This window comes from Nomascus leucogenys, chromosome 7b (genome assembly GCF_006542625.1).
Source record: "Nomascus leucogenys isolate Asia chromosome 7b, Asia_NLE_v1, whole genome shotgun sequence".
Taxonomy (NCBI): domain Eukaryota; kingdom Metazoa; phylum Chordata; class Mammalia; order Primates; family Hylobatidae; genus Nomascus; species Nomascus leucogenys.
Window position 1 is genome coordinate 42954644 of NC_044387.1, and position 18960 is coordinate 42973603.

Consider the following 18960-nt stretch of genomic DNA (forward strand, 5'->3'; position numbering starts at 1 on the left):
GAGTGCCTCTCTTCCTCCAAAGGAATGCAGCTCCTCACCAGCAATGGAACAAAGCTGGACGGAGAATGACTTTGACGAGTTGAGAGAAGAAGGCTTCAGATGATCAAACTACTCTGAGCTACAGGAGGAAATTCAAACCAATGGCAAATAAGTCAGAAACTTTGAAAAAAAATTAGACGAATGGATAACTAGAATAACCAATGCAGATAAGTCCTTAAAGGAGCTGATGGAGCTGAAAGCCAAGGCTCGAGAACTACTTGAAGAATGCAGAAGCCTCAGGAGCTGATGAGATAAACTGGAAGAAAGGGTATCAGTGATGGAAGATGAAATGAATGAAATGAAGTGAGAAGGGAAATTTAGAGAAAAAAGGATAAGAAGAAACGAACAAAGCCTCCAAGAAATATGGGACTATGTGAAAAGACCAAATCTACATCTGATTGCTGTACCTGAAAGTGACAGGGAGAATGGAACCAAGTTGGAAAACACTCTGCAGGATATTATCCAGGAGAGCTTCCCCAATCTAGCAAGGCAGGCCAACATTCAGATTCAGGAAATACAGAGAATGCCACAAAGATAATCCTTGAGAAGAGCAACTCTAAGACACATAATTGTCAGATTCACCAAAGTTGAAATGAAGGAAAAAATGTTAAGGGTGACCAGAGAGAAAGGTCAGGTTACCCACAAAGGGAAGCCCATGAGACTAACAGCAGATCTCTCAGCAGAAACTCTACAAGCCAGAAGAGAGTGGGGGCCAACATTCAACATTCTTAAAGAATTTTTAACCCAGAATTTCATATCCAGCCAAACTAAGCTTCATAAGTGAAGGAGAAATAAAATACTTTACAGACAAGCAAATGCTGAGAGATTTTGTCACCACCAGGCCGGCCCTAAAAGAGCTCCTGAAGAAAGCACTAAATATGGAAAGGAACGACCGGTACCAGCCACTGCAAAAACATGCCAAATTGTAAAGACCATCAAGGCTAGGAAGAAACTGCATCAACTAACGAGCAAAATAACCAGCTAACATCATAATGACATGATCAAATTCACACATAACAATATTAACTTTAAATGTAAATGGGCTAAATGCTCCAATTAAAAGACACAGACTGGCAAATTGGATAAAGAATCAAGACCCATCAATGTGCTGTATTCAGGAAACACATCTCATGTGCAGAGACACACATATGCTCAAAATAAAGGGATGGAGGAAGATCTACCAAGCAAATGGAAAACAAAAAAAGGCAGGGGTTGCAATCCTAGTCTCTGATAAAACAGACTTTAAACCAACAAAGATCAAAAGAGACAAAGAAGCCATTATATAATGGTAAAGGGATCAATTCAACAAGAAGAGCTAACTATCCTAAATATATATGTACCCAATACAGGAGCACCCAGATTCATAAAGCAAGTCCTTAGTGACCTACAAAGAGACTTAGACTCCCACACAATAATAATGAGAGACTTTAACAGCCCACTGTCAACATTAGACACATTAGTGAGACAGAAAGCTAACAAGGATATCCAGGAATTGAACTCAGCTCTGCACCAAGCAGACCTAATAGACATCTACAAAACTCTCCATCCCAAATCAACAGAATATACATTTTTGTCAGCACCACACCACATCTATTCCAAAATTGACCACATAGTTGGAAGTAAAGCACTACTCAGCAAATGTAAAAGAACAGAAATTATAACAAACTCTCTCTCAGACCACAGTGCAATCAAACTAGAACTCAGGATTAAGAAACTCACTCAAAACTGCTCAACTACATGGAAACTGAACAACCTGCTCCTGAATGACTACTGGGTACATAACAAAATGAAGGCAGAAATAAAGATGTTCTTTGAAACCAATGAGAACAAAGACACAACATACCAGAATCTCTGGGACACATTCAAAGCAGTGTGTACAGGGAAATTTATAGCACTAAATGCCCACAAGAGAAAGCAGGAAAGATCCAAAATTGACACCCTAACATCACAATTAAAAGAACTAGAAAAGCAAGAGCAAACACATTCAAAAGCTAGCAGAAGGCAAGAAATAACTAAAATCAGAGCAGAATGGAAGGAAATAGAGACACAAAAAACCCTTCAAAAAATTAATGAATCCAGGAGCTGGTTTTTTGAAAAGATCAACAAAATTGATAGACCGCTAGCAAGACTAATAAAGAAGAAAAGAGCGAAGAATCAAATAGACACAACAAAAAATGATAAAGGGGATATCACCACCGATCCCACAGAAACACATACTACCATCAGAGAATACTATAAACACCTCTACGCAAATAAACTAGAAAATCTAGAAGAAATGGATAAATTCCTCGACAAATACACCCTCCCAAGACTAAACCAGGAAGAAGTTGAATCTCTGAATAGACCAATAACAGGCTCTGAAATTGTGGCAATAATCAATAGCTTACCAACCAAAAAAAGTCCAGGACCAGATGGATTCACAGCTGAATTCTACCAGAGGTACAAGGAGGAGCTGGTTCCATTCCTTCTGAAACTATCCCAATCAATAGAAAAAGAGGGGATCCTCCATAACTCATTTTATGATGCCAGCATCATCCTGATACCAAAGCCTGGCAGAGACACAACCAAAAAAGAGAATTTTATACCAATATCCTTGATGAACATTGATGCAAACATCCTCAATAAAATACTGGCAAACCAAATCCAGCAGCACATCAAAAAGCTTATCCACCATGATCAAGTGGGCTTCATCCCTGGGATGCAAGGCTGGTTCAACATATGCAAATCAATAAATGTAATCCAGCATATAAACAGAACCAAAGACAAAAACCACGTGATTATCTCAATAGATGCAGAAAAGGCCTTTGACAAAATTCAACAACCCTTCATGTTAAAAACTCTCAATAAATTAGGCATTGATGGGACGTATCTCAAAATAATAAGAGCTATCTATGACAAACCCACAGCCAATATCATACTGAATGGGCAAAAACTGGAAGCATTCTCTTTGAAAACTGGCACAAGACAGGGATGCCCTCTCTCACCATTCCTATTCAACATAGTGTTGGAAGTTCTGGCCAGGGCAATTAGGCAGGAGAAGGAAATAAAGGGTATTCAATTAGGAAAAGAGGAAGTCAAATTGTCCCTGTTTGCAGATGACATGATTGTATATTAGAAAACCCCACTGTCTCAGCCCAAAATCTCCTTAAGCTGATAAGCAACTTCAGCAAAGGCTCAGGATACAAAATCAATGTACAAAAATCACATGCATTCTTATACACCAATAACAGACAAACAGAGAGCCAAATCATGAGTGAACTCCCATTCACTATTGCTTCAAAGAGAATAAAATACCTAGGAATCCAACTTACAAGGGATGTGAAGGACCTCTTCAAGGAGAACTACAAACCACTGCTCAATGAAATAAAAGAGGATACAAACAAATGGAAGAACATTCCATGCTCATGGGTTGGAAGAATCAATATCGTGAAAATGGCCAGACTGCCCAAGGTAATTTATAGATTCAATGCCATCCCCAACAAGCTACCAATGACTTTCTTCACAGAATTGGAAAAAACTACTTTAAAGTTCATATGGAACCAAAAAAGAGCCTGCATTGCCAAGTCAATCCTAAGCCAAAAGAAGAAAGCTGAAGGCATCACACTACCTGACTTCAAACTGTATTACAAGGCAACAGTAACCAAAACAGCATGGTACTGGTACCAAAACAGAGATATAGATCAATGGAACAGAACAGAGCCCTCAGAAATAATGCCACATATCTACAACTATCTGATCTTTGACAAACCTGACAAACAAGAAATGGGGAAAGGATTCCCTATTTAATAAATGGTGCTGGGAAAACTGGCTAGCCATATGTAGAAAGCTGAAACTGGATCCCTTCCGTACACCCTGTACAAAAATTAATTCAAGATGGATTAAAGACTTACATGTTAGACCTAAAACCATAAAAACCCTAGAAGAAAACCTAGGCATTACCATTCAGGACATAGGCATGGGCAAGGACTTCATGTCTAAAACACCAAAAGCAATGGCAACAAAAGCCAAAATTGAGAAATGGGATCTAATTAAACTAAAGAGCTTCTGCACAGCAAAAGAAACTACCATCAGAGTGAACAGGCAACCTACAAAATGGGAGAAAATTTTTCCAACCTACTCATCTGACAAAGGGCTAACATCCAGAATCTACAATGAACTCAAACAAATTTACAAGAGAAAAACAAACAACCCCATCAAAAAGTGGGCGATAGATATGAACAGACATTTCTCAAAAGAAGACATTTCTGCAGCCAAAAAACACATGAAAAAATGCTCATCATCACTGGCCATCAGAGAAATGCAAATCAAAGTCACAATGAGATACCATCTCACACCAGTTAGAATGGCCATCATTAAAAAGTCAGGAAACAACAGGTGCTGGAGAGGATGTGGAGAAATAGGAACACTTTTACACTGTTGGTGGGACTGTAAACTAGTTCAACCATTGTGGAAGTCAGTGTGGCGATTCCTCAGGGATCTAGAACTAGAAATACCTTTTGACCCAGCCATCCCATTACTGGGTATATACCCAAAGGATTATAAATCATGCTGCTATAAAGACACAGGCACACGTATGTTTATTGCGGCACTATTCACAATAGCAAAGACTTAGAACCAACCCAAATGTCCAACAACGATAGACTGGATTAAGAATATGTGGTACATATACACCATGGAATACTATGCAGCCATACAAAATGATGAGTTCATGTCCTTTGTAGGGACATGGATGAAACTGGAAACCATCATTCTCAGTAAACTATCACAAGGACAAAAAACCAAACACTGCATGTTCTCACTCATAGGTGGGAATTGAACAGTGAGAACACATGGACACAGGAAAGGGAATATCACACTCCGGGGACTGTTGTGGGGTGGGGGGAGGGGGGAGGAACAGCATTAGGAGATATACCTAATGTTAAATGACGAGTTAATGGGTACAGCACACCAACATGGCACATGGATACATATGTAACAAACCTGCACATTGTGCACATGTACCCTAAAACTTAAAGTATAATAAAAATTAAAAAAATAAAATAAATCTTGAAATCTAAAAAAAAAAACAAAAAAAAACTACTGCCTCTTTCCTGATGAAGAAAAGAGGGCAAGATGAGTTGGCTCATTGGGGGAGTTTGCTCTCTCCTCTGAAAGTTTTGTTGTATTTCTCTTCCCTCATTTTGTTGTCCAAAATCTTCCATCTCCCAGCTACAATGTTATTATAGAATTCATAAGGCCTGTCTGCTGAGAGAAGTTTAAAAGGATACTCATGTAGAAAGTCCAATAAATGTTTAATAAGCATCGCCACAAGCTAGGAATGGACACTGGAGACAAAGTGGTGAATAAGGTGGCACGGCCCTTGCCCTCTCCCAGCTTACAGTTTAGGGAGAACTAATTTGCATTATTTAGTATACCAGAGCCCATGCAACTGAAGACAATATTGCTTGGAGTGGAATTGAGCAACAGGCTTCAACTCAGTTACAATTATATAGATTTTAACTTTCTGCTTTGACAGTTCCAATTCTCCCTGCCAGTCTTTATACTAAGACTTACTTCTTTCTTCTTGGGATCTTAATTTTGATTCATCAATTAGTCAGCCAGAGTACATCCTCAAATAATTTTTTCAAGATGAAATACATAGGAGGTATATTTTTGAAATCTTTGTCTAGAAATGTACTTCTGTTGTCTTAACAGATGAAAAACAATGTGTATACTATTCTCAGTTTATAAATTTTCCCTTCAACATCTTGTAAACACAGCACCATTATTTTTCTGGCATTTACAGTTGCATAAACAAGTTGAAAGTTTGTCTGATTTTGTTCATTTGTGGTTAGATTTTTCTGGCTAGATGCACGCAGATTTATTCACTTATCCTTGTAATTCAAAGTTTTGCTAGTTTTTTTTGTTTTGTTTTTTGTTTTTTTCAGAATATTCTTTGACTGAACCAAGGGGCCCTTCTCATCTATGAATCCAGGAACTTTTTTCTTCCTTGAAAAGTTGTCTTTTTCATCATGATTATCACTTCTGTTCTAACTACTGTAGTTTCTACACTTAGCCTTAGCCCAAAGGCTGAGAAGCAATTAACTAACTACGCTAGGGTTTTTTTAATAAAAGAAATCTGCAGTTCTTGGTTGGCTCTCTGTATCCTTTGAATAATACTTTCTTACCCACCATTTCTTTATTCATTTTAACCTGTTTCTTTTCCCCTGCTTTTCACTATCTTCTGGAACAATTTCTAGGCTTATCCTCCACATTACTGATTTAAATTCTACCCTGTTAGTACTGCTGTTTATGACTGTGATGCAGATTTAAATTGTGCTACTCCAAGTATTGTTTCCTTGCAGTCCTATTTTACCACTCCCACTTCCCTTTCTTCTCAACATTTTCATTTTTATGTTGTATCATGTGGTATAGTTGTTGTATTGTTAGCCCTTCACTTCACGATGTTCCCACCTATGGCTTTCTGTTTCTGTTTCATTAAGGTCATGTATTATTGAGGATGCTATTTTCTAAAAATGTATTTAACTATTTTCTAAAAAATTTATCCTTCCAATAAGTCATTTCTATTATTACACAGTCCCTCTAAGTTGTAGTTCTAAAGGTATCAGAATTATCTGGGGAATGCGTGAGATTGATTTCTGGCCCCCTCCTGAGAGATACTGAGATTCAGCAGGCTACGCTGGCACAGACGGTGCCCAGAACTCAAGCAGTTCCATGGTCCACTGGATTGCAGGTTCCGTTACCTTAGGTCTACGAGACAGATGTGCATAGCGTATAGCACAATTCCTGGTTACTCACAGGCAAACATTACATTGGCTCTGCTGGAAAGACGTATAATTTTTCTCCCCTACTTTCAAGCCTTGATCTTTGGCATGCTAAACCAATCAAATACATTAAAAACTCAGATCCCCCGCAAGCATACTACCAGAGATTTTTGTCTCTGCCCTTGTCTACAGTGCTTCATGTGAGGAACCTAAATCAGCAATGCTCTACCACTGTCAGTCCCCAGCTGGGCTCTACCTGAACAAGCATATGTTGAGGTGGAGGAGGCAGCCAGGAGTTCCATGCTCAGCAGGGTACCTCCATCTTGTGTCTCTGAACAAAGCAGAAAAAGCAAGCAGAGAACAGTGTGTGAGATCTTCCACCCCATCTCAGGTGAGAGAATAGAGCTGCCTTATGTTACAAAAGGAAGTGCAGCTAATTTGTGGATATTTTGCTAGATTATTCCCTCCCTTCAATTTGGATCCAGCAGCTGTATTAAAAATGCCTCTTTATCAAGTTGGAAGCTAAGAGAGGTAGCTTCCATCAGTTGCTACTAGATAGGTAGCACATTCCATAGTAAAGGAAACTTATCAAGAATAACCCAAAATGGAATATAGGATGCTTTGGAAAGGGGGAAAAAGGGAGGGTAAGAAAATGGACTCTTCTTACCCAGTTGTTCTCACAATTGTGCTCCAATATCCAGGTGGTTTCAGATCATTCCTTTCACTTGTCTTTCTTTTCCTTTCGTCTTGTATATTACAATGGAGCTTTCTCTTATTTCTCCTCCTCCCTTTCCAACCAGACTGTCCCTGGAAGGAAATTTCATGCTCTACTTCCTCTAGTCCGAGAACCTCAGAGCCCTGTGTAAGACTCTATCTTTGCCCCGGGGAACTTACTTAAACCTGCCTCAGCAGCAAGTGCCTTTCCTCGGGTAGATGCAAATACTGCTGCTTTCCATCAATTTCCTTTCTACCCACACACTTTTCCAATTACCTCCCTGAGCCTCCTTCTCTCCCCCATGCCGCCTGGCTCCTTACACAGCTGTCATCACTTAGGTATATATTTTGTGCTTATGTGACTTATGTTATTGTGTATTTCCATTATATCTGTCCTATTTCCAGTTATATTGCACACTCATTTGGTCTTCCATCTCCTTTGTCACTTCTCACAGTCTGTTGTGTGTGCCCACACATGGAGGTCCCTCAGATTGAGATGATTACATATTTCCTTTTGCACACACACCCTCAACTATAATGACAGGTCTTTTTCTTCTGCAGTTTCTCTGTTTCTTAACCATTTCTAATTTCCCTGGTACTAGAAGTCAGAAAACCTTTGTTCTTCTCCATTTGTTTCCACTACCCTGTAACTTTATTCGAGTCATTTAACATTGGTGAGATGTGGACTCTAACGTACCTTTGCAGGGTGGGGTGGGGGGTGGGGTGAGGATTATAATGGCTTCCCCTTAGGGTTTCTGGTCGCTACTGCTACTGAGTTCCCACTGGGTTCCTAGGTCAGCTGAGGTTTCAGAACTTCTGATCAGCAATTTTTTTGTTGTTTGACATTCCCCTGTTTCTGCGTCACTAGAGTACATATTGACTGAGATGTCTTCCTGCCTTCACAACAGGTGAGCATACCTCTTCAAATAGGAAGCCCTTGGCCTTATAAAAGTCATAAGAAACATTGTCTGCCGTGTGTCTGAGGTCTCTGGAGGCCAGCAATACCTCTTCTGAGCACACTGGTTTAAAGGGCAGGATGGGAAAGGACATCCTGAATGATACAGGAAAAGTCTTTCCATATGGGGAGGAGGAATACAGCCCATGGTTCAAGCTCCCACTTATATCCCCTGCCCAGAACCAAATCATTCCCAAATTCTCAAATTGGTTATAGTACTAAACCCCCAGTGCAGTCATACAATATCTTCTATGGCTGCTATTTCATTGCAAAATATTGTGTACTTAGCCTTTATCCTAGGGTAGCTCAGTGGTGTCAAATTCCTTCCAGTAATAGCATTGGCTTTTCCAGTGCCTGATTCCAAATGAATCATATATGGTCTTATTTCTGAAATTGACATCAACTGATGTTAGGCCCAAGGTTTATATAATAGCTAAGACGTTTATGGACACTATCCCAATATAACCTTCTCTCAAGCCACAGTGTCCTCTCCAATGAGGGTTGAGTTGCAATTCTAGGTGTCTACTGCTGGCTGGAGCCTCACTCAGTTTCTAGACATTCAAATCTAAGTCTTGGCATACTACGTGGTACAAAGTAGGTCCTCAAAAATATCTGTGGAGTAAAGGAATACATAAGCCCCAAGAGAAATCTTGATGAAGAATTATTTTCTAATTTCAGTGTGAAGTATATGGAAAGACTGGTTCTCTCCTCCAGATAGCAAGTGATTAAGAACAGCCAATTCCCTCATTCTCAAGTGTGACTTGGGCTGGAATACAGAGAGGGTTCCAACTTGCAAAGCAGTCTTGTTAACTCGATTCTCCCATTGCAGTTTCCTTTGGTGCCAGCTCCAATTGGCAGTTCCTGGAAGTTCCCAGCAACAGCATCTCCTGATGGTGGTAATTACTATTGGCTGTTCTGGGAATGGCAGCCACTCCTATAAAATCTTCAGTGTCTGCTATGTCCCTGAAGATGCACCATGCAACATTTTCAGCACCATTCCTACAGAGCAGTCCAAAGCTGGAGCACTGCTCTTCGAGCAACTTCCATTTGTGATTGCTCCAAGGCCTCAGCTGCCTTGCTGCTCAAAGTGTGGTCCATGGATTGGAAGCACTGGAATCACTTGAGAGGTTGTTAGAAATGCAGGACCTTGGACTACACCCCAGACCTACTGAAACAGAATCTGCATTTTAACAAGATCCCAGGTGTTTCCTATGCACATTAAAGTTCAAGAAACATTTCCCCACTACAGTTCTAATTCAATAGGTCTAGGTCTAGGTTGGGGCCCCAAATTCTGCATTTTTGAAAAAGGTCTAAGTGTTGATGCAGCTAGTCCAGGGACCACCCTTCAAGTAGCAGAGCTTTAGATTCATTAGGGAAGAAAGAGTATGTAAATTCCCCACTCACCACCATCACCACTATCATCACCATCACCTGTGGCTGTTCCCAAAGGCAAGGGACTAATGACCAGTGCTTCCCTTAGCCCACCAGGACACTGTTTTTCAGTCCCAGCTGCGCACCAGACAGAATCACCTGGGCAGTTTTTAACAAGACTGACTCCTTGGCCCATCACCAGAGTGTCTGGTTTGAATGATGTGTGAAGGAACCCAACTATTGGAATTCTTCAGCAATTCCTTAGGTGATTCTAATGGATGGAAAACTACTGGCCTTGGGTGAGCTCTTAAAATTAGTAAGGGTGCTCTCTGCTTCCGCCTTCCACCAAATTCTCTTACCTCTCTTGCAGGTCTAATCTCTTGTATCTGAAAGATTTTAGCTAAATTCCTAATTCTGCTTCAAGTGCAGCAAGAACACTTGTGTAAATCAATTTCTACCAGTGCCTGGGTAGTATTCTAAGAAAACTCTAACAATGACTTGATGGTGCACTAGACAGATGATTCCCTTTCACAAGCTTCATGAAACTAATTCTGTAAAGTGCCACTCTTTAAACAACTCCAGGAGAAACCCTCGGTCTTCCTGTTTCACACGTTGAGAGGAATTTCCTAAGAGAAAAACATGAGATTCAGCTTTCCTGTATCCTTGAGTTTCATCCTCCATCTCCAAGCTGGTTTATCAATTTTTTCTCACATCACTTCATTATATTTTATATCCCTGTGGTCTTCTCAGGGAATTCCCGCAGGAGTTCCCTGGCTCCTCTCTTCATTCCTGAGGGCAGTGCTGGAGTTAGAGGGTGACAATTAATTACTTCCCTGCTTTTCTGCTCCAAGCCCCAAAGCAGTTGACAGGTAGACAAGGGAGGCTGGGGCTGTAAGCTGGGGCCAAGAATGTCTGCTCTATTGCTGATAAAGCTAGATGAAGAGCCCCAGTCTGCACCTAAGATTTCTCACACAGCCCTATTTAACATTTCCCAACGAAATTGCAGGCTCTCCCTTTGCCAAGACGAAGTCCAGTCCCAGGAAACCTCCAGAGACAGAGAAACCTTGCTCCCTGGAAAGTGAGAATGGAAGGGGTTGAACTGCACGTGTCCATTTCTCCATCCCAAACTCACCAATTAGACAAGCAGGACGAGCAGAAAGGACGTCATCTTCCCAACACACAAAGAGGTGGCGGCAAAATGTCCCGCTGTAGGGCCAAGAGGGGAACTCCAGGAGCGAGACTTACCACCAGGAGGTGGCCATCTTGCTCAGTGCTCCTCGGAAAGCAGGTGGCTGAGCTGCAAATCCTGATTGGCCCTCAGAGATCCGGCAATGAAACAGCCAGCCAATCAGCCTCTCCCCTCAGTGCCACGGCCAAGCCCCTGTGAGGTCGCCCTGAGAGCACCATGAGTCCACTGTCCAGCCTGACAGTGGTTATCAGATGTGATGCACTTAGGGAGGGTTCCTATTTGCAGTAGAAATGTGGAGTGTTTTAAAAGAAATATATTTCTCTGGCACTTACACTCGGCCAATGGCATTCTGTGTGGGCCAATGAGACCTTGAAAAGCTGCTGTAATTGAAAGAAGAAGTGCTAGGTGCCAAGCAGTTTTCCAGTAAAATGACTTAACAAGGCGTGGGTTTGTGGTGGGGGGGGATATGCATGGGGAGGGGACGGGGGGGCAGAATACAATAAGGACCAGAAGAAGGGACAGACTTTTAAGAAGTCACTGGAAAAGATTGTCTAGCCTAATTCCAGAGAAACAGTAAGAGTCTGAGGCCCTCTCTGCTTTGCTAACTGGAACTGTGGCTGAGGGGAGGAAGGGAGGGAGGGAGACTGGTGCCCACAGAGCGGGGAGGGCTTGAGGTTCACAGTGGATGTATTGCTGACATTAAGCCAAGACCCAGCTAATTGCCTATGATTGTTTTCTCTTTTCACATTTACTCATCTAAGCTGGGGATGTCTCCCAGGCACCACAGATATAATTAGAGTTGGGTTTCTGTCTCTCTCAGACTTGGGCTCCTCTTTAAAAAGTTAGCAGAAATATAGAAATCTTTGGTTTTAAAAATATTCAAATGATTTTCTAGAAGCATCCTCAAAGTCAATAGATGTAAGTTTCATAGCAACTTATTTCCTAAAAATGAAAACAGAAAGTGGAAAGTCAGGACCATGAGGGGTGCAGAAAAATGGAAGCTAAGTAACTGTTCTATATAATTAATTGCAGAAGGTATGGCTGTTCTCATTACCAAGTAGTCCTGAAGCCCCTTTAAGCTAATTAATGCAGCTAGAAGCAGTCAGGGATGTGGTAAGGGAAGTGAGATCTGCCTGATCCATTGCTATAAACAGGCCCTGTGTTAGGACTTACGTGTTTGTTTTCTTTTCTTTTATTCCTCTGAACAAAAATACTTAAACTGTAAGTGGGGACTTTTCACAGCACAAAACTTGCGTCATATGTTTAAAAGCTGTGGCAAAGTCATCTTTCAGCAGAAGTTGTGTAGCCTTAAACAAATCATGCCCTGGTGTGCACCCTTCAGTAGAGGGATGGTTCTCAGGTTTACCATATGGTGCATGCAGTCAGTCTCATGACTCATTTTGGACTTGGCACTGGGAAGGGTTCAGAAAGGTGCAGAACATGCAAATGGCTTTGAGTATGAGTGCTCACTCCCCAACAAGGGGATATCCCCACCTGCATACAAATAGCCCAGGCCACTGTTTTCCAAACGTAACGAACCTACAATGCTGTCCCCTCTAGAAACTTCTGGATGCTTAGCAGTTCACCTCCTGGTTTAGTCCAAAACATTGTGTCCAAAACATAATCTCTTTTTCAAGGGCATTTAAGAAAATGCATTTTAAGCTTCACATTGGTGTCTTGATTTGTAATGACTTTCTCAAATATGTTTGAGAGGAGATGAAAGGAATTTTAAACTAGGTGGATTTCACAAAGTGAATTGGCTTCATCTGTGTACTCATGAAACAGAACCATGAGCTTGAAAAGATCCTAAATGTCAACCAAAACACCACTGCAGATATGGAAGATCCACTGCAGATATGGAAACCCACATGGGCATACAACCTATTCTTGAACAGGCCTGAAATAGCTCAACTTCATGGAGTGCTTCAAAGCACTGCTGCAATTTTCTAAAAGTCTTTTGGTTAAGTAACAATGCTAAAGAAAAATAGAATTTTCCATGAACAGAAAAATAATATTCAAGTTTATATCAGAGCAGGAATCCGCTTTTCTTTTCTGTGAATAACATTTGGGCCTGAAGCCAATAAATGTACCATTTGAGTCCTGGTTTACACACACACACACACACACACACACGGGGGAGGGTTTCTTACCCTGAGTATGAATCCCACTGGCTTGTCTTCAGAATGCAAACTGTAGGTCTAAGAAGTCATATGGTTTAATTTCAAGAACCTACTCAGGGTTGGGTTGGGATGTAATGTACATGTTTCCCTAATCCTGTTTGATTTTGCTAATATATATAATGATCTCTTTAAGCTTCTGCCTAAGCTATGCCCACCGCCGGGGGTCCAGTGAACAGCTAGGGCAGCCTAACGAAGCCAACATGCATAAGAACTGTGGACCCTATTGGGTGAGTGAAGGGATCAAGGATCAGGAAGAGTTTGCCTCAGTCAGAAAAATCCTAGTTGTAGAATGGGAAGGAGGAATGTTGGACCACCCTCTGCTTTTATTTTATGACATTCCCCAACTGGACTCAGGTCTCACTTCTGGAGAAAATTGGCTGATGGTTAAACACTGAAAGAGCTCTATATGGTGGGCATTTGTTGCTTTGTTTGCCCGGAACAGCACTGTCGTCTTTTTAGTAGGATTCTGATGGGGCTGCCAACCATAGTTCCTCATGCTTTGGCCAGAGTGAATGGTCCAGTGATGGGCATATGACCCAACCATAGTCAATAGGCTCTTCCCTAAGATATTCCCATTAAGAGCCCTCTGATTTTTGTGGTTCTGAAGCTTTGAGGATGTAGGCCCAGGACTGGTGTTAGTGTTGAAGCTTCCAGCTTCACAGGGACAAGTCTAAGGGAATAAGTTTAACACAGAGAAACAGAGACAAAAACAACAACAACAACAACAACAACAACAAAAGAAAATGAAGAGAGAAGGAGTGAATTCTCTATAACACTTGAGATTCTGAATCCAGTGGCTGCTGAGACACTCTACCCACTGCCTTTTCCCTACTTTGGTTATATCAATCAATAAATAGCCTTTCCTTTGGTTAATTTAGGTTTCTAAATTTAAAATTGGGCTTCTCTGCCCCTCTATAAAATATTGAGAACACAAACTGTGCCATTTGGGAGCTTCTCTAACAGAGGATTCACAAAAACCTCCTTGCCTCGGACTCTTGTAAAACTTATGCTTTTCTGAGAATAAAAGAGGGTGCTATTAACAATTAACAATTATATCAGGACAATGGGCATAAGCTAGAAATATATGGCCACCCTTAGTGAAGGATCAAACTTGGCTTGTTGTTGTCGTTGTTGCCCAGCAGAATAGTGGCAAAGACTGTAATACCTGGTGGGGAACTGAAGTATCTGGTAAGAGACGGTGAACTCAGCTGGAGTGAACCATTCATGAGCTTGGAAGAACACTGAAGAAAACTCTTGGTCTGGCCGGGCACCGTGCCTCGTGTCTGTAATCCTAGCACTTTGGGAGGCCAAGACAGGAGGATTGCTTGAGCCCAAGAGTTCAAGACCAGCATGGGCAATGTGGCAAAAAAAAAAAAGCCAGGCCTGGTGGCATGCGCCTATAGTTTTAGCTACTCAGGAGGCTGAGATGGGAAGATCACTTAAGCCCACGAGGTAGAGGTTGCAGTGAGCTAAGATCATGCCACTGCACTCCAACCTGGGGGACAGAGTGAGACCCTGTCTCAAAAAAATAAATGAAAATAAAATAAAATAAAACCTATGGCAGCATTTGTGTGAAGTTTGAGGTCCCCTATTATTCTGGTGTTATGAGCATGACATGATTATTTGTGCCCATAGCTGACAAGACCTGGGGACATTCAAGTTACAAAGAGTAAACCCAGAAAACTATGGCTCATTTTCTTTTGAAAGCTCAGCATGTGGACCATGCTTCTCTGAAAAAGTATCTCTGATGCCCAGGGTAAGCCCCCAGCACCCACATTTATAGATTGTGACAAGTGCCCTTCGTTTATAGTTCATTAGGCCACTGTAGACCCTGATTCAGGTTCCTTCTCCCAAGAACTAGGACTAATTAATAGCTAATTAACCTTCATGTGACTGGGAAGACAGTATGTTGATCTAGGAGCCTTGGAGCAACGACATTCTGCAATGTGACCAGAGAACCAGAGAAAGCTGTTCTGCAGAGAGAGAGAAAAGGAAAGGGAGACGTTCTGAGAGCAGCAGAGACCAGAGGCCGACTTCGCTCCTGGGTTGCTGACAAGCTATTCTTTCTCTTGGGCTCCATGAGATACCCCTTATCCTTATACCACCCCCCACGTTTTGCTTAAGCTAGCTCAGATTGATTTATATTTCTTTCATCTAAAAGTATCTGAACTGATACCAGGAACTATCTTCTTGATGATGTTAGAGCTCATCTATTCCCTCCACAGTTTACAGGCCAATTTCCCCTCTGCATGTAACTTTCAAATCGAAATATAGGATTTGTTCCTTCTCTAATTAGACCAAAACATTAAAGGAAAAATACCCCCCAAAAAATAAAAAAAAAGTCAACATGGCCTCCATACTTTGAAGTCACATGGGATCCACATGGAATTAAACAAGAGACAAAAAGATAAATTCAGGGATGCCTCCTTCCCATACAGTATTTCATAACATGGTACCAGCCTACAAAATCAAGACATCAAGAATGATTTGGCTAACTTGCTCATTCAATTTTTCCTAAAATAGACAAGTGCTGAAATACAAAGATTCATGAGATTCTAGCTGAAACACATACAAAGCTGATCTTAGGAAAACTTGGGAAATAAATGGAATTTGTTAATGTTTTCCCCAGCTCCACTTTTTGTGTTTTTCTCCCATTCAAGCCTTCACATTTCCCTACCCACTTGCCCCAGAAGGAAGCTATCTGACAAACTAAATTATAGTGAAGGGTTAGTGGCAATTTGTTACTCCTAGTAGGTGTATTTGCATTTTTTTAAAAAACTAGAAAGGGAAATTCAAAACCAAAGAAATGATTATCTAATGTTGGCTTTTTGCTCCAATGCAAACTGGAAAGGAGCTATTTTGTGGCATGTCTAATTGCTCTGAAAACTTCTCTACTTGCATATAAAGCCAGCAGTGACTTTGGTAAATAAGGTGAACACAAAATAGAATGAAAAAAATTAGTAGCTAATCTTAAGGAATTGTACCTTTTATTTCCTTTTTGGAGGCCCAAATTCCAAGCCAGAAGCTGGGAATGTAATGAATGATTGGAAAGCACACCATAGGCTGGGGTGGACAAAAACCTTTGGTACCTGTGTGTGTGTGTGTGTGTGTGTGTGTGTGTGTGTGTGTGCGTGTGTTAGAGTTGGCTAAAGGGGCATCTGAGTTGGGGCCAGGGGGAACAGAGGAGACACACATCTCATCAAAGACATAAGCTCCTAGATCAGAAAACCATGTCACTGAGAGCCAGTTAGGAAAAAGAAACCAGTCCCACAATTGCTCTGCAAGTCTTGACTCTTTCTTCTGTAGCATAAAAGAGACGGGCTCTTCTGTGAGAAGATCAGAGCCTGTCAGCCTGGGTGGGCAGCCAGCAAACCGCTGTCCCTCCTCCACTGCCAAGCTGTCTCACAGAAGTGACCAAGAGGCATTTAACAAGCCATCGCCACCACAGGGAAGAGAGCCAGAGATGCCGGCCTGCCTTTAATGTAGGCATGAGGATGGGAGCCCTGACCAGTTCCAGGAAAATGACACTGACTAAAGAACAGTGGAACCTCACCCCACATGAAGGGAAGTGCTAGAGGCTCCAGAAAGGCCCATGTGGGGATGGAGGGTGTTTGAGCTGAGTGCTTGCATTTTTCTGTTATGGTAAGGACCCAGTGTAGCATCAGATTAGAAGTGAAAAGTCCATGTTTTACTTATACTTGGGACCAGGGTAAGGCCTGCTGTTTGTTCCCTGCTCTGTGGGACTGACCTTGGAGAAAGGTTACATGCTACAACTAATTGCTATGGGTGGGTGATGTGGAAAGAATGTAGGAATATAAAAAATGAATCCAAGAGTGGAAGCCTAAGGCCTGAAGTCTATGCCCAGGGCACTTCAAAATTACCCTCAGACAATATAAAACTGTGCAGTTGCTATAGAAAACAGCATGGAGATTCCTCACAATATTAAAAATAGAATTACCCTATGATCCAGCAATCTCACTTCCAGTGTATATCCAAAAGAATCAAAAGCAAGATCTCAAAGAGAAGTTTACACATCCATGTTCATTGCAGCATTATTCACAATAGCCAAGAGGTGAAAACAACCTAAATCTCCACAGACAGATGGATGAATGAACCAAATGTGGTATATACACACAATGAAATGGTTTTTAGCCTTACGAACAAAAGAAATCCTGTCACATGTTACAACATGGACAAACGTTGATGACATTACGCTAAGGGAAATAGGCCAATCACAAGAAGACAAATCCTGTGTGGTTACATTTATATGGGGTATCTAAAGTAGTTAAACTCATAGAAACAGAAAGTAGAATGGTAAGCATCAGGGGCTGCAGGGAGAGGGAAATAGGCAGTGGTTCAGAGAATATAGAGTTTCAGTTTTGCAAGATGAAAAAGTTCTAGAGGGTCCAATGTGCAACGATGTGATTATAGCTGACACTGAACTATGCTTAAAAATAGTTAAGGTGGTAAATTTTATGTTTTGCATTTTTACCACAAATAAAAACAAAAGCCAAAATCCAAACAGGTGATCTATGAGGAACAAAGAAAGTTTCCTTTTTCGGTGAGGAGAGCTGGAGTGGGACCACCCGGAAGTATTTTCCCCAGGAGTAGGGAGGGTGGAAAGGGTCAGCAGGTGTCAACCTGATGTGGGAAATGTGGCACATTTAGCAAAACCAGGGCTGACTCTGGGGTGGTTTTTGTTTCAGGAGAAGCACCAGAAGGCTCCCCATTCTTGGGCCTCCTCCTTCACTCACTGGGAAGTAAACAGAGATGGGAGGCTCCCTGTTCTGGGAAAAAGCTAATCAAATGATCCAACTGCTCCTCGTCTGCAACCCCGAGAGAGGTACCAGGAAATACAGTTTTGGCTGAGAGAAGGGTAGCCATGAATAAGGGAGGCTGTCACGGAAAACTGCTCCCCCACCTCCCAGCTCTGTCCAGGCCTTAGCCTCTGCACGCTGCCCCAGAGCAGGTATCAGCCAGGGGCTGGCGCTAGACCAGCTCCTGGAGCAGTCATCCAGCCTCCCGCCTCTGCACTTTGGAAAAGAAACTGTCTTCTATCCCCATCCCATTATTTAGTGTTTGGGAAGGACCCAAAGTTAGCCAGGAGGCTGGGGCTGCGAATCACTCACTGCAAAGGTGGGTTGTAGTGTTAAGAGAACAGTTATGAAGCTTGTAAATCCAAACCCCCATGAATAGTTTTCTGGAGTATTCCCCAGTGTCACTCTTGGCTGAGACTAGGGGAGGAACAGGGGCTGCAGAGAGATACACTTCTCTCTCACTGGGAAGCAGTGTTCCTGTGACCCTGTTTCAATCTTTGGTAATGAACCATTTCAGAACAACTGAAGTCACTGGAGTCACTGATAATTGCATAAATTTTATTTTCTTTTTTCACTTAAAATGCTTCTTCATCCACAAGGGCCCATTTTTAGTAACACACTGAATCCTGCCAACATCCTGGGGCTGATTTGGTCTTCACACTTCTAGGAATGTCCAAGGACGTTGGGGGTTCAGGCTGCCAAGATGGATGTGAACATGTATGACCAGCAAGGAGCTTCTAAGGTCTGAAGATTGAGAAGGTCAAGGGTCAATCTCTCCTAAGCTCCAAAGAGTGAGTGGTCTCCTCTCGGGTCCTTTCCTCTGAGTTCTTCTCCAACCTTTTGAAAACAAGATCCCCATTTCACCTCAGCCACAAGGTGATCCAGTGCCAGGATTGGTTTTAGACACTCTAACCAGTCCCCAGGGCCACAT

The 18960-nt window shown here is 41.8% G+C and overlaps 1 long non-coding RNA gene across 1 annotated transcript in view; it reads right to left on the reverse strand.

The window, feature by feature from the left end:
- LOC115835895 overlaps positions 1 to 11102 on the reverse strand; it is a 52517-nt gene extending 41415 nt beyond the window's left edge. The window contains exons 1-2 of the long non-coding RNA XR_004030857.1: positions 10976 to 11102; positions 7471 to 7610 (exon numbers count right to left, since the gene is read on the reverse strand). This is a non-coding gene — a long non-coding RNA (uncharacterized LOC115835895). The remainder of the gene's footprint in view (positions 1 to 7470; positions 7611 to 10975) is intronic.
- Positions 11103 to 18960: the final 7858 nt, after the last annotated feature.